Source organism: Dipodomys ordii, unplaced genomic scaffold (assembly GCF_000151885.1).
Source record: "Dipodomys ordii isolate 6190 unplaced genomic scaffold, Dord_2.0 Scaffold73, whole genome shotgun sequence".
In the NCBI taxonomy this organism is placed as follows: Eukaryota; Metazoa; Chordata; class Mammalia; order Rodentia; family Heteromyidae; genus Dipodomys; species Dipodomys ordii.
In genome coordinates, this window is record NW_012267289.1 from 1,712,932 (window position 1) to 1,728,209 (window position 15,278).

Consider the following 15,278-nt stretch of genomic DNA (forward strand, 5'->3'; position numbering starts at 1 on the left):
TGTGTGGAGTCTTTTGAGGAACCTTCATACTGCGTTCCAAAGTGGTTGAACAAGTTTACACTCCCACCAACAATGCAGTAAGTTTTCCTTCTGGCCACATACCCTGCAGCATCTGTTGTTACTAGAATTCTTGATTATAGCCATTCTATTCAATGCGATACTTATCAATATTCCAACCTCATTCTTCAAGGAAATAGAAGAGGCAATCCAAAAATTCATATGGAACAATAAAAGACCCCGAACAGCAAAAAGATCCTTGACAGAAAGAACAGTGCTGGAGGAATATCAATACCAAATTTCAAATTCTACTACAAAGCCATAGTAATCAAAACAGCTTGGTACTGGCACAAGAGCAGACCTCGGGACCAGTGGAATAGAATTGAAAACCCAGAAATGAACCCACAGACCTATAGCCATCTAATCTTCCATAAGAGAACTAAAAAAATAGAATGGAAGAAAGATAACCTCTTCAGTAAATGGCACTGGCAAAATTGGTTAATCACTTGTAGAAAACTACACCCTGCACCAGAATCAACTCCAAATAGCTCAAAGACCTTGGAGTCAAACCAGACACTCTGAAAACATTACAGGACAGAATAGGAGAAACCCTAGGTCTCCTTGGCACAGGTCAAAATTTTCTTAATAGAGACCCAGAAACACAACAAATCAAAGAAAGGTTGGACAAATGGGATTGTGTGAAATTGCAGAGCTTCTGCATGGCAAAGGACATAGCTAGCAAGATCAATAGAAAGCTCATAGATTGGGAGAACATATTCACTAGCTATAAAACGGACAAGGTTCTCATATCTAAAATATACTTAGAATTCAGAAAGAAAAAATAATAACTGCCCCAACAACAAATCCTCAAAAAAATTGGTTGATTAATAGGTGGGCTAATGACTTAAAGAGAAACTTCTCTAAAGAGGAAAGAAGGATGGCCAATAGACACATGAAGAAATGCTCAACTTCCCTAGTCATAAAAGAAATGCAAATCAATACAACATTGAGATACTACCTCACCAGAGTTAGAATGGCTATAATCAAGAACTCTGAATTGTCATTCTTGATTTTATATATAAATACAGTTTATCTGATTCCTCTAACACAACATACTTTGGGATGATTTCAACATTTTCCATTGTTAAATAATTTATTATTCTTAATAATAGCTAGTATTTGATAGTAGAGATATACTGCATATCATTCAGTGAGATAGTGGTAGAAATGAAAACTGTATTAAGCATTGCTTATTATTTTTGTAGGGAGCTTTATGCTTTCTCAACCTGATGCAATTATTTCCTTTATCACATACCTGAGAATTTATTCCTCATGCTTAAATATTTTAGCATTATTGATTCATATGTTTATTGCTTTGAGTGTTCAGTCTTTAGTATTATTTATTCCTATATTCTAAGAAAATACTGAACTCCCATTTTTGAGCCAAAAATAAAATCACTTGATTCTGTTCTCAGAACAACAAAATATGTATTTCACCATAACTTTTTCCTGAAAGGTTGTTTTCAGACTGTTCAAGATTAGGCAATGGAGAACTTGAGTTTACTGCAAACATTGACTTTTTATATCAATAAGAACTTGTATAAGCATTTGTGAGTCAAATTACACAAAACTAACAAGAAAAGTCAGTAAAGTAGATAAGAAAATGTTATTATTTTCTCGAGAAGTTGGCATATTATATTGAAAGTGTTATTCTTCATCATTTCCCCTATATAAAATATATTCTTTAAATTAAAGCCTAAAATGTATAAAATAAATTTAATTAATTACTATTACCAAATAATGGAGGTTAGTAATTGTGATTTTAACTCTTAAATTCATAATGGTTAGTAAAAACTGAGTTGTAGAATTCCCTCATATATTATACTTAAAATTGTTTTCTTTGAGCATTAAAAGATAAATACCAAAGTGAGAGTTCTGTAGCTTAACCTACCCCTATAGAATACCTATTCCATTCATTTAAGTCTGAGGTATTTCTTGAAAGATGGGTGAATGTGATCCTTTGAAAAAGGTAAAGAAAGACATTCTAATGTCTCTATCTATCTATCTATCTATCTATCTATCTATCTATCTATCTATCTATCTATCTATCTATCTATCTATCTATCTATTTATCTATCTGTCTGTCTGTCTGTCTGTCTGTCTGTCTGTGTGTCTGCTTACCTACCTATCTATATATCTATCTAAAGACAGAGAGGGAGCTATAGTGTCATCTTTTGAAGGGTTCAGAATTTTAACTCTATTGTGGTAATAGAGTTAAACAATATATTCTAACAATTTATTGCTGGTAGGAAGCCAAATTATTTCTTTTCATTCTGGGAGACCTCTCAGACTGGAGATTATTTTGTAAAGCAAGGTTGAAAGTGTACTTTTAAAATTGACTTGTCAACTCCTGAAATATATGCTGGTAGATATGAAAGGTACTCTAAAGTCTATAAAGATAAACGGAAAGGAATTACATTCTCATATGTCCAACTCCTTAGTTCTTTCATGCACTTAATAGGATTGAAACACTTATAGATAATTTTGGTGCTTTTGGGTACCAAAAACCCATCATAGTCTTCATTTCACCATGAGGACTTGGGGAGGTATAATACTAGTTGGATCTTCAAAAATGCTGTACACAAAATTAAAAGCAATAATATCTTCACAGAAATATGCATTCTTTTCCTTTTCTAGGAAGAAATGGTATGGTTAAACTCTCAAAAAATAGATTAATCAGTTGAGAATATGTTGAAGGGCTGGGAAGGTGGCTCAGCGGTAGAGCGCTTGCCTTGTATGCATGAGGCCCTGGGTTCGATTCCTCAGTACCACATAAGCAAAAAGAAAAAAGCCGGAAGTGGCGCTGTGGCTCAAGTGGTAGAGCGTTAGCCTTGAGCTGAAGAGCTGAGGGACAGCGCCCAGGCCCAGAGTTCAGGCCCCACGGCCGGACCCCCCTCAAAAAAGAAAAAGAGAATATATTGAATTTTACACCCACCCATCCCCCCACACACAAAGCAATTCTACATCTCTTTCTATAGGTTGATTGGGGCTGTGTGTTTTAAGCATTACATTTTTCCTTATGCTATTGCTTTATCACTAAAGTATGATCTCTGAGCTGTGGATTTTTTTAGTAAGATCTGAGTGATTTTGAAGAAAACCTAAGTACCACTGTATTGATTACTGGAGAAGTTAAAGAGATGACATTATTGATTCACTTAGTTTCAGAGATAAAAAACAAAAATAAAGGTTTGGTGTCATTATATAAGAACACTAAAATTAAAGTTATGACTCCTTGTCTACTTTATTAATGTATAAAGGGATTATGGAAATAAAGGAATATCAAATTGTTGAAAATGTTAAAATTCTAGCAAAGGAATTGATTATCATCAAGCACATTGGCAGGCTTTTCAATATAGTTACAGAATGGAAATACTTATTCTTCAGAAATATTAAAAGAATTTCCTAAAATCAATAAAAGATCACTTTTCAGAGATCAGAAACTGTTTAGAAGAAACAGGTCTCACAAATGTAACCTAAAGTCAAATGATCTGCCATAACTCACACTTTTTCAAATGTTTGTTGATAAAGAATATATTTTTATAACATACTGTTCGATATTCATATGCTCCTGACAGCCAAATTCCATGATCCTTAACTAGAGGGAAATATACTTAACTTGGTAGTTTCTACTTCAGAGGAAAGATTGACCTTCTTTCTGAGCTTTGTCACATTGTGCTTAACCTCATTTGGCCTCAGGTGATGTTATTACTGTCTTTTTCTGTTTTTCCCTCCCTAGTGAATTTTTCTTCCATCAACCCACATATTGGTCTTTCTCATATCAAAAAAAGAGAAAAAAATCTTCCTTTGAAACTATACCTCCCACAATACCATGCCCTATTTCTTTTATCATAGAACTCATTGACTCAAGCAGCTAATGTCAGTGTCTCTATTTTCACTTCAGTCCGTGATACATCAAATCTGTTCCTTAAGTCTATGATGCCAAGGAAGGGGTTTAAATTGAAATTGCTAATGAATTCTTCATCAATGACTCCAATCCCTGTTTTTTTTCTCATCCTATTTAATCTTGTTGCAGCATTTGGCACTGTTGAATATACTCTTTTTTTTAAAACCTCATCTTTCACTTCAGAGAATTTAATCTTAGTGATTCTTTTTATTTTTTTTTCATTCTACATTTTAATTCAGTCTTAATTCAGGTTATGTCCCTATACCTCTGCTGCAAATGGTTACTTCCCAAAGATAAGTTTTGATGTTAGGCTATCTTGCCTATTATGATTATACTTATATTGCCAAGACTTAAACAAAAGCCCATGAAAGTCTCAAACAGGTTTGTTCTACCTATATCAATCTCATTTTATGTGTGTCATATTTATTTCCAACCCTGGAAATGTAATAGTGAATTCAATAAATGATTCTTGATTTTAAAATCAATATGAATTCTACTTTTAATATTTCTCAGAATGTATAGCATATGTTCTACAGCTACCTCAAAGTTAACAATGAAATCATTTATCCTTTAATATACAAATAACTTTTTTAACACTGATCATGTGCAACTGATCCCTCATTTATGTGTGCAAATATACATATATACACATAATGCATATATATCTGACATATAACAAAATTAAGCCATGGCAGAGACTAAAAAAATATCTAACTACATTAGAGAAGAGACAGCAGATAAGTAAATTTTTCAAGTTGATATGTTAAGAGTTTATAAATGATGGGTGCTGTTGGCTCGTGCCTGTAATCCTAATTAATAAGGAGGCTGAGATCTGAGGATCATGGTTCAAAGTCAGCCCAGGCAAAAAAGTACCTATGATATTTTTATCTCCAATTAACCACTCAAAAACCAGAAGTATTACTATGGATCAATTGTTGCAGATCTAGTCTTGAGCATAAAGAGGCTTAGGAACAGTGCCCAGGTCCTGAGTTCAAACCCCACAACTGACAAAATAAATGAATGAATGAATGAATGAATGAATGAATCTATCTATCTATCTATATATATATATATATAAAGAGTTCACATATATATGAACATATATATGAGTTTGGTGTGTGTGTGTGTGTGTGAGAGAGAGAGAGAGAGAGAGAGTGAGAGACAGACAGACAGACAGACAGTCAGACAGAGACAGAGACAGAGACAGACTGAGGGTTTTCAGCTCTGCAACTGGGCACTGTCCCTGAACTTTTGTGGTCTATGTTAATGCTACTTATCTACCACTTAAGCCACAGCTTCACTTCTGAATTTTTTGTGGATTAATTGGAGATCATGGTAAGGTATCCATTCAATAAGAGTAACACAAAGTTTTGAATCTGTTAGTCGTTCAAATTTTACTGTAAAGATCATCAACATTAAATCATGGTAAATTGAGAATATACATTGGTCAAGATTTTAGGCTACAATGACCATAATTGGGACTAATATATAAGCAACACTATCTGTTCTGATGCCAAATACTCAGTAAATTTTAATAGGTCATTCATTTTAGAGATTTTTTAAAGTAATCAGTTTTCCAACATTTTTGTTGTTGAGTTCAGGTCATTATAATATATATCAATAATTCCCCTTAAATCTGTTCAGATTCCAAAAAATATTTCTATGTATATACATAATCATAATCTCTACCCTATTAATATTCATCAAAATATTACATTTTTGCTTATTTGTTTAATCAAAAATTAATACTTTAATATTAGATTTTAACCCAAACATCCACTTGTAGAACTTCCACCAAGACAATAATGTGTGTAGAATGTTTCCATTATGCACAAAGGTTATTTCATAGCACTTGGCTGTTTGTCCCTTCCTCTAAAACATAGGCAGATAAAAATGAATTTGTCTACTGTCTCTAGCCATGTTTGAATAGTCTAAGAGTCTATTATTTTATATCACACTATTGCACAATATATAATTTGTGACTTATCTTTTTCACTTAAGATTTTTCAATTGTTCATGTTATAAGAAACAAGGAACCCATGATTGATGATAATATGCACACACCATAGTATGCGTACTATGTATAAGTTTGTTATACCAGTGATTTTTCTGCTGAGCTGAATATTTCAAATTCTACTAGTTATCTGCTAAATGTCTGGAGCCACTTATATAGGTGCTATTAAAAGGTGATTTTTGTTACCATTAATGTTATTTCACCAATGAACATAAGTATCTTTAAAAAGAAATGAAGTACTTCCTGCAAAATATAGAAGTTGCAAAGGAAGATTTTATCTGTGTTTTTATCTTGTGTTTTTCTGTGGCTATGGTAATAAAACAAAATACTTCAATTATTTTCCACATGATGCAGGTAAAGTAGTTCAGTGAGCAGTTTGCTTAAGTAGTTATTAAAATTATAAAATGAATTCAAACTCCTATTTTGATGCAAAATAAAGAAAAAGTCTGAAGTACAATGTATCTAAAACCTATGCTTGTAGGTATTTCCCTAAAGACAAAAATGACAGAAGAGTCAGTGGCCTGATAATTGCACCCCTTGAAGATCAAAGACTAAGAAGATAAAAAGGGATCCTCTCTCTGAGCATAAACTGGTCCTGCAGGACAGTGATTGACAAAATCATTCTTCACCTCAGACACATGTTGGGAAGATAATGAGGTCACCAGAGAGGACTGGGCATACTTCTTAGATTTTGTATAATAGGTTTGGAGAACAGAATATTCTGGGAGCACTTATCCAGACCATTACTTCAACAGTAGTGGCCTACCATTTGAGTAAGAAATGTATTCTGAATTGATTATAGTTATTTCAAGACACTTAAGCAAAATGCCTCTGTATAAGTCCAACAAGTATATTACTAATTAAAATACCTTGATTGTATATATTAAGCCTGTCTTCTCTGTAATTGAGTCACAACACTCAGCACATTGAACATATTATATGAGTATTGGAGGCAACATTGAATCATATTTCTTTGGACAAATGGTGAGTGTGTGATAGTGAAATATTATTATTATTTATTGTGAAAATACCATACAGAGGGGTTACAATTACATGGGAAAGGTAATGAGTACATTTTAAAAGTAAGTGCTTGAAACATTGTGAAATCTTTAATAGTTCCAAGCAAAGTTTTAAGGAGGCTTTTGTCTCCCAAAGAGCTCTGTGTACTAAGATATTAACCCAACATGTGATTTGTAAAAGTAGTGGAATATACAGCCATAGATAGTCTCTTCAGAGAAAACACTCATAGGGAAAGAGTGAATTCTCCTAAGAGTCTTTAAACTTACATTCTTCTGAGCCATCTGGGACAAGGAAGCTCACTGCCTCCTTTTATAAGATTCTGTTTCCTTGTAGACAATTAGTAAGACTCACCTGAGGCAGATATCTTCAAAATGTGGCTCGGTGTCCTGAAAATACCTCTCCACTTACTTTTACCTTTCCTTTCAATAACGGTGTAACTGATTTAGCAACTTTAGAATAATGTGGGAGCATATTTCATATAGAAATTATTTGGGCCATTCCTGCATTTAGTATTTCTAGGGGAAAACTTGATTTGGTTGTATGTGTATGTAATTTCAGCATTTAGGAGGCAGGCAGCAAGGGAAATACAGTGAGTCTTTGTCTTACAAACAAACACGTTCCTGAGTTTAGAGGAAACAGCTTTTCACCATTAAATATAATGCTGGCTGTAAGTTTTTCATACACGGCCTTTATTGTATTGAGAAATGTTCCCTGGATTCCTAGCTTCTCCAAAGCCACTCTCTCCATTCCTCTTCAATTTAGTATTAAATTGACTAGCTGAGCAATAAAACAATCTACAAACATAAAGATGATAAGGAAAGATGAAGTAAAACTCTCCCTCTTTGCAGATGACATGATCTTGTGTTTAAAGTACCCCATGAACTCCACTCCTAAGTTGCTGGAGCTGATTCGAAACTTTGGCAAAGTAACAGGGTATAAATTAATCCTCAAAAATCTGAGACAAGGGCTGGGAAGGTGGCTCAGTGGTAGAGCACTTGCCTTTCATGCATGAGGTCCTGGGTTCATTTCCTCAGCACCACATAAGCAAAAAGAAAAAGAAGCCGGAAGTGGTCCTGTGGCTCAAGTGGTAGAGTGCTAGCCTTGAGCTGAAGAGCTGAGGGACAGCGCCCAAGCCCAGAGTTCCGGCCCCACGACCGGAACCCCCCTACCGCCAAAAAAATCTGAGACAAGCAGAAACGATCAGGTAAGTTGATGTTAGGCGAATGAACCCCAAGGAAAGGACTCAAATGGTTTTTCTTTTTTGCGATTGTTTCTAACATATTTACAAGATGATTTCTTTGTTGCTTTGTATGTTCCTCCCTGGCTGTATAACCCCTGTTTTCACTATATTTGATGTTAGTATAATTTGTGGAGGGGAAGGGAAAAACAAATCGTTTAAATAGGGCTACAGGTGCACTCATTGCAACAATGAGATGTACAAGACGTTATGTCGAAAATGAACTTTACAACTTGGGGGGGGGTAGGGAGGGAGGGGTGAGGTTAGGGGAGCACGGAGAAGTGAGGAGATGGGAAGGGATGGGAAGGGGAAACAAAAGAGGAGGGAACAATGTTTGATAAGAAATGTATTCATTACTTTGATAATGTAATTGTAACCCCTCTGTACAGTATTTTCACACAAAAAAAAATTAAAAAAAATCAAGCCAGGTGCCAGTGGCTCACGCCGGTAATCCTAACTACTCAGGAGGCTGAAATCTGAGGATCACGGTTCAAAGCCAGCTTGGGCAGAAACATACATGACTCTCTTATCTCCAATAAACCACTTGAAAACCGGAAGTGGTGCTGTGGCTCAAGTGCTAGAGCGCTCTCCTAGAGCGCTGAAGAGCTCAGGGACAGCACCCAGGCTCAGAGTTCAAGCCCCAGGACAGACCAAGAAAAAAAAAAAAAGTCAATTGATTTCCTGTTTGCCAGTAGTAAAAAGAATGCAGCTGAAATCAGGAAAGCAACTTCTTTTGTAATAGACCCACAAAAAATTAAATACCTAGGAAAAAACTAAAGAAGTGAAGGACCTCTATGATGAAAACTTTAAACCCCCCCAAAAAAGAAAATTAAAACAGAACTAAGGAAGTGGAAAAGCCTCCCATGCTCCTAGATTGGGAGGACTGACATCATGAAAATGGCAATACTGTCAAAGGCTATCTACAAATTCAATTCAATAACCCATCAATATCCCAACCTCATTCTTCAATGATATAGAAGAAGCAATCCAAAAATTCAAAGGAACAATAAAAGACCCTGAATAGAAAAAAAAATTCTAAGTAGAAAGAACAATGCTGGAGGAATAACTATACCAGACTTCAAACTCTACTCCAAGTCCATAGTAATCAAAACAGCTTGGTACTCGCAAAAGAACAGACCTGAACAGGTGAACCCATTGCAACAATGAGATGTACAAGTCGTTAATGTCAAAAAATGAACTTTACAACTTTGGGTGGAGGGATTGGGAGGGAAATGGGAAGGGACAGGAAGGGAAAACAAAGAAGGAGGCAACAATGCTTGATAAGAAATGTACTCATTATCTTGCCCATGTAATTGTAACTCCTCTGTGCGTTATTATAACAATTAAAAAAAGAGAGAGAACAGACCTGAAGACCCAGAATTGAACCTTCAGACCTATAGGCACCTAATCTTCAATAAGGGAGACAAAAAATTAAATGGAAGAAAGACAGCCTCTTCAGTAAATGGTGCTGGCAAACTTGGTTAAACACATGTAGAAAACTAAAATTAGATTCTTATATATCACCCTGCATCAAAATCAAATTCAAATGGATCAAGGTCCTCAAAGTAATAGCAGATACACTGAAAACATTACAGGAATGAATAGGAGAAACTCTAGGGATCCTTGGTACAGGCCAAAATTTTCTTAATAAAGACACAGAAACACAACAAATCAAAGAAAGTTTGGACAAATGGGATTGCATGAAACTGCAGAGCTTCTTTATGGCAAAAGACATAGGTAGTAAGGTCAATAGAAAGTCCACGGACTGGAGAAGATTTTCCCTACCTATACAACAGACAAGGGCCTTATATCTAAAATATACTTAGAACCCAAAAATTAAATCCTCCAAAAACAAATCCTCAAAGAAGCAACTGCCCATCAACAAGTGGGCTAAAGACTTAAAGAGAGAATTCTCTGAAGAGGAAATAAGAATGGCCAATAGACACATGAAGAAATGCTCAACTTCTCTAACCCAAAGAAATGCAAAATAACAATGAGATTCTACCTCACTCCAGTTAGAATGGCTTTAATCAAGAAGTCTAATAACAGACGCTGGAAGGAATGTGGCCAAAAGGGACTCCTACTGCATAGCTGTTGTGAGTGTTAACTTGTTCATCCACTCAGGAAAGCAGTATGGAGGTTCCTCAAAAGACTACACATGGAGCTCCCCTATGACCCAGCAATCCCGCTTTTGGGCATTTACCCAAATGGAAACAAACAAGGCCTCAGGAAAGCTACCAGCACAGATAGGTTCACTGCAGCATTATTCACCATAGCTAAGATTTTGAACCAATCCAAATGCCCCGCAGTAGACAAGTGGATCAAGAAAAATTGGGGTATATATACAATGGAATTCTATGCTTCTATCAGAAAGAACAACACTACCCCATTTGTTAGGAAAGGAAAAGACTTGAAAAAAAAATCACATTAACTGAAGTAAGCCACAGAAATTTAGGTCCAGTGGTTTCCCTTACTTGCAATAATTAGTATATGTATAGGATAATCTTATGAGATGAAAAGCTCAAAAGCTATGTACATATGACCATATAAGATGACATTAAGTGAAATGAACCCGAAGATATGGACACAAGTTGTCTGTCTTTGTTGTTGTTGTTTTAAATGTTTTATGTGATTTTTTTGTTTCTTTTGTATGTTCTTCCCCCTATAGTATATCACACTCTTGTCACTGTATTTGATTTTGGTACCTTGGATCTTGTAAATACATTTGTCTAATCTGGGGAGGGGAAGGGGGATAACAAAATGATAAAAGAAGGACACAGGATGATCCATTGCAACAACAATACCCACAGGAGAGTATATTGGAAATGAACTTTACAACTTCGGGGGGTGGGGCGGCAGAGTGGGGAATATTGTGGGAGGTGGAGGAGGGAAGTGATAGTTGGGCAGCAACAAGGGGTAACAGTGATCAACAAGTAATTGCTCATTCATTCCTTACTCATGTAAATGTAACCCCTCTGTACAACAGCTTTACATTAAGAATTTTAAAAATACAATATCAAAACAACAAACAGGAAATCAGCCCTCAGTGGATGAATGACCCTCAATGGACTATTGACTCTCAATGGACAACTGGATAAATAGGGCATATATACACAATGGAATTTTACCCATCCATTCAAAAAATGATATTGTACTATTTGTAAAGAAAGAGTAAAACTTGAAAAATATTATCTGACATGAAGCAAGTCAAGCCCAGAAAGACAAATGATCCATGTTTTCCCTTTTATGTGGAAATTAAACTTAGCTTACAAAATCATATATAAATATACAGGGTTGGTATGCAAGCATATACAACTGTATTGACTGAAATATGGTAGATTCAAGGAAGATCTCAAATAGTGTGATTTTTAGAAATGCTTTGTAGTAGAGTTTGAAGTTTGGTATTGATAGTCTTCCAGTGCTATTCTTTCTGCTAAGGATTGTTTTGCTATTCAGGGTCTTTATTATTCCTAATGTATTTTTGGATTGTTTCATCTATTTCATTAAATAATTATGTTGGGATATTGATGAGTATCACATTGAATTTGTAGATCACATTCAGCAGTCTTCCCATTTTTATGATGTTAATCCGCCCCAGGATTATGAAGGAGAATGGGTGTTTTTTCCACTTTCTTAGATCTGCTTTAATTTTCTTTTACTGGTCTTTAAAGTTTTCATCATAGAGGTCCTTCATTTCTTTGGCTTATTCTTAGGGCTATTTGTACAGGTCAAAACTTTCTTAATAAAGATTCAGAAACAAAACAAGTTTGAATAAATGTGATTGCTTTAAAGTTCAGAGTTTCTGCATGGAAAATTAGACAGCTAACAAAATCAATAGAAAGCCCACAGATTGGGAGAAGATACTAACAAGCCATATAACAGACAAGGGCCTCATATCTAAAATGTATTCTGAGTTAAAAAAAATAAACCCAGAAACAAATCCTCAAATAAATAATCACCTCATTAAGACACATGAAGAAATGCTCAACATCTCTGGCCATAAAAAAAATGCAAATCAAAACCACATGGAGATTTCACTTCACCCCAGTTAGAATGCCCATTATCAAGAAATCTAATAGCAACAGATGTTTGCTGGAATGTGGCCAAAAGGGGATGCTACTACCCTGTTGGATGAAGTATAAACTTGTTTAACCACTCTGGAAAGCAGTATGGAGGTTCCTCAAGAGACTACACATAGAGCTCCCCTATGACCCAGCAATCCCTGTTCTGGGCATTTATCCAAATAACCACACAAGAAGTCATACTAAAGCTAACAGCATAACTATGTTCATTTTAACATTATTTACCATAGATATGATGTGTAACTAACCCAGGTGCCCTTCAAAAGATGAATAGATCAAGAAATGTGGAATATCTATATACACAATGGAATTCCATGCTTCCATCAAAATGAATGTCATTGCTCCACTAGTAAGGAAATAGAAACACTTGCAAACAACCATATTAAGTGAAGTGAGCCAGACCCAAAGCAAAATAGGCTCCATAGTTTCCCTCAATTGTAATAATTAGTATATATCTAGGATAGTCGTAGCAAAGGCTCATAAAAGCTCCATGATTATATACATATTATCATGTAAGATGGTGCTAATTGAAATGAACTACAAATATGGGAATAAGAAGTTTTCCTTTGTTGTTGGTTTTAATGCACTGGGTGAAGTTACTTTTTTCTTCTTCCATTTTTTTTTCCTTTGGTTTATCCCATTGTCACTAAATTTGATGCCTTGTATATACAAAATGGTGAGACAAAGGACAAAGGGTGAACAATGAAGCAGAGACACTCACGGATGATATGTTTTAAATGAACTTTACAATTGGCAGGGGGAGAAAATGGGGGGAGGGAAAGTGGGAGAAAAACCAGGGTGAGGGTAACAATGTTCAACAAGAAATGTACTCATTACCTTATGTATACAACTCTAACACTCCATATATTACCTTGACAATGAAATCAAATTTAAATAAAGAAAAAATACATTCATGTATAATATAGCTATGCACTTAATAGTATTAAAGCATTTACCATTTCATAAGGAGTACTGAGTTAAAAGAAATTGAACATGGGGGGCTGGGAAGGTGGCTCAGTGGTAGAGCGCTTGCCTTGCATGCCTGAGGCCCTGGGTTCAATTCCTTAGTACCACATAAGCGAAAAGAAAAAAGAAATTGAACATAATCTTATATTTAATCGATATACACAAAAGATCTGTGAATATTTTTTTAATTTTGTGTCTTCACTATTTTGTGAATAAGTTTAACACAAACAAAACATGTAATTACATTGTTTTGGGATAATTTGGTATTTTGATATATGTGCAGATTATGTAATCTTGATTGGGTTTAACATGTCTATCCTCTCAAATATTTATCTATTTAATATGCATGCACTTTCAAAATGCTTTCTTCCAGAATTCTACAGTACATATGTTTATCACAACTATTTTGGCTATTTCAAATAGATGTATTCATTTTGGATTTCACAACATATTTTGGAAAATATAAATGTGTATATAAGCCCATCCAGTTGACTTTAATAGAAAATTTTAACACATACTAGACATTACTACACTCTATTGCAAAACACTGAAGATTTTAGTTTGAGGTTTCATTAATAGTGCTAGAGATTTGAACAATTTATTTTAGAAATGATTCAGAATATTTTAATATCTTTCATTGTAATATTTTTAAATTACACATTTTTATAAAACTGGAAAAAATATTTTGCAGCAATATAAAACTCTTGTATATATATTTTTTACCAAAACTACATGGCTATTGTCTTTAATTTTAAAGTGGGGACATGTAGAATAGATAGAAATCAACAAATTCTAGTGTTTGTTTGTTTTCTCATGAATTTTTTCTACACCAGGACTACAGTTCTTCCATATAAAGGAATCTTTTCTCATATATATCATCAGTGTTCGTCCAGAGGTCCAGTGGTTCTGTGTAGGCAAAAGTGAACAACTATATCCCTGCTCTCTTCAGCTCAGTATGCAGAGAAATGCTGATCCCAATACAGTTGCTTTCAACTCCACCAATTTCTTTTATATACTCCAACTTCATGGAGCACATCATCATAATCTGAACAAGAGTCAAGCTGTGAAAATAGAGTAGTAAAGAGTAAGCTTTTCTTTTTGTTTCATATTTGATAAATTTTCAAGCAAATTAGCATTCACAGTACTATGGGTATCATAGCAACTTAAATGATTCACAACTTTAAAAAAATAAATGACTGTCTTTTTATTTTACTGATATAAATGTATACATTATCATTGAGCCATGTCAAACTTTAATATTAATATATATGTGTCAAAATTGACAGAAAAATAAGTCCTATCAATTATAATTTCTTTATATCACTAGAAATCTGACTTTATTGAGAAATTGTGTTCTTTGATGCTAGAAGAGGGTGCCTATTAATACAAATGGAAATTCAATCTTTGGGTGTTTATAAGAATCATTTTTGAATAAATTTCATAAGAAGAATTTATACTTACATCTTCATAGTCACGCTCATAAAATTGCTTGATGCATGAAACAACAATAATTCACAACTCATGTCCTAAAATAATTCTAATACAACTATGCAAATAATATACAGAACATAATTTAAAAGATAACCCTGTGGAAAATCATAATTTACTTGAACAAGATCAAATGAATCTTTTATAATCACATAAAATTCACTAGGCTAAATAAAACAAACAAATGTTTAATTTAGCACCAAAGCTTACATGATGTTATAAATAAATGCAATAAATGAAAACACACGTTGAGCTTCAAATTACAAGAAGTATACTTATTTAAAACTGTACTAGAATCAACTGCTCCAACTTCTTTGTTGCTTCTCAAAAATAAATTTATGATAATAAATTTAAATCCATTTTCATTGCAGGAATCACAATATTGAAGAAGCAGTATCATGAATATGATGCTTACTGAAATGAACACCAAAAAATGGAAACAAGAGATTCTTTTTAATTGTACTATTTGCAGTTACTTCCTTTTTCTTCTTCTTCCTCCTCCCCCCTCCT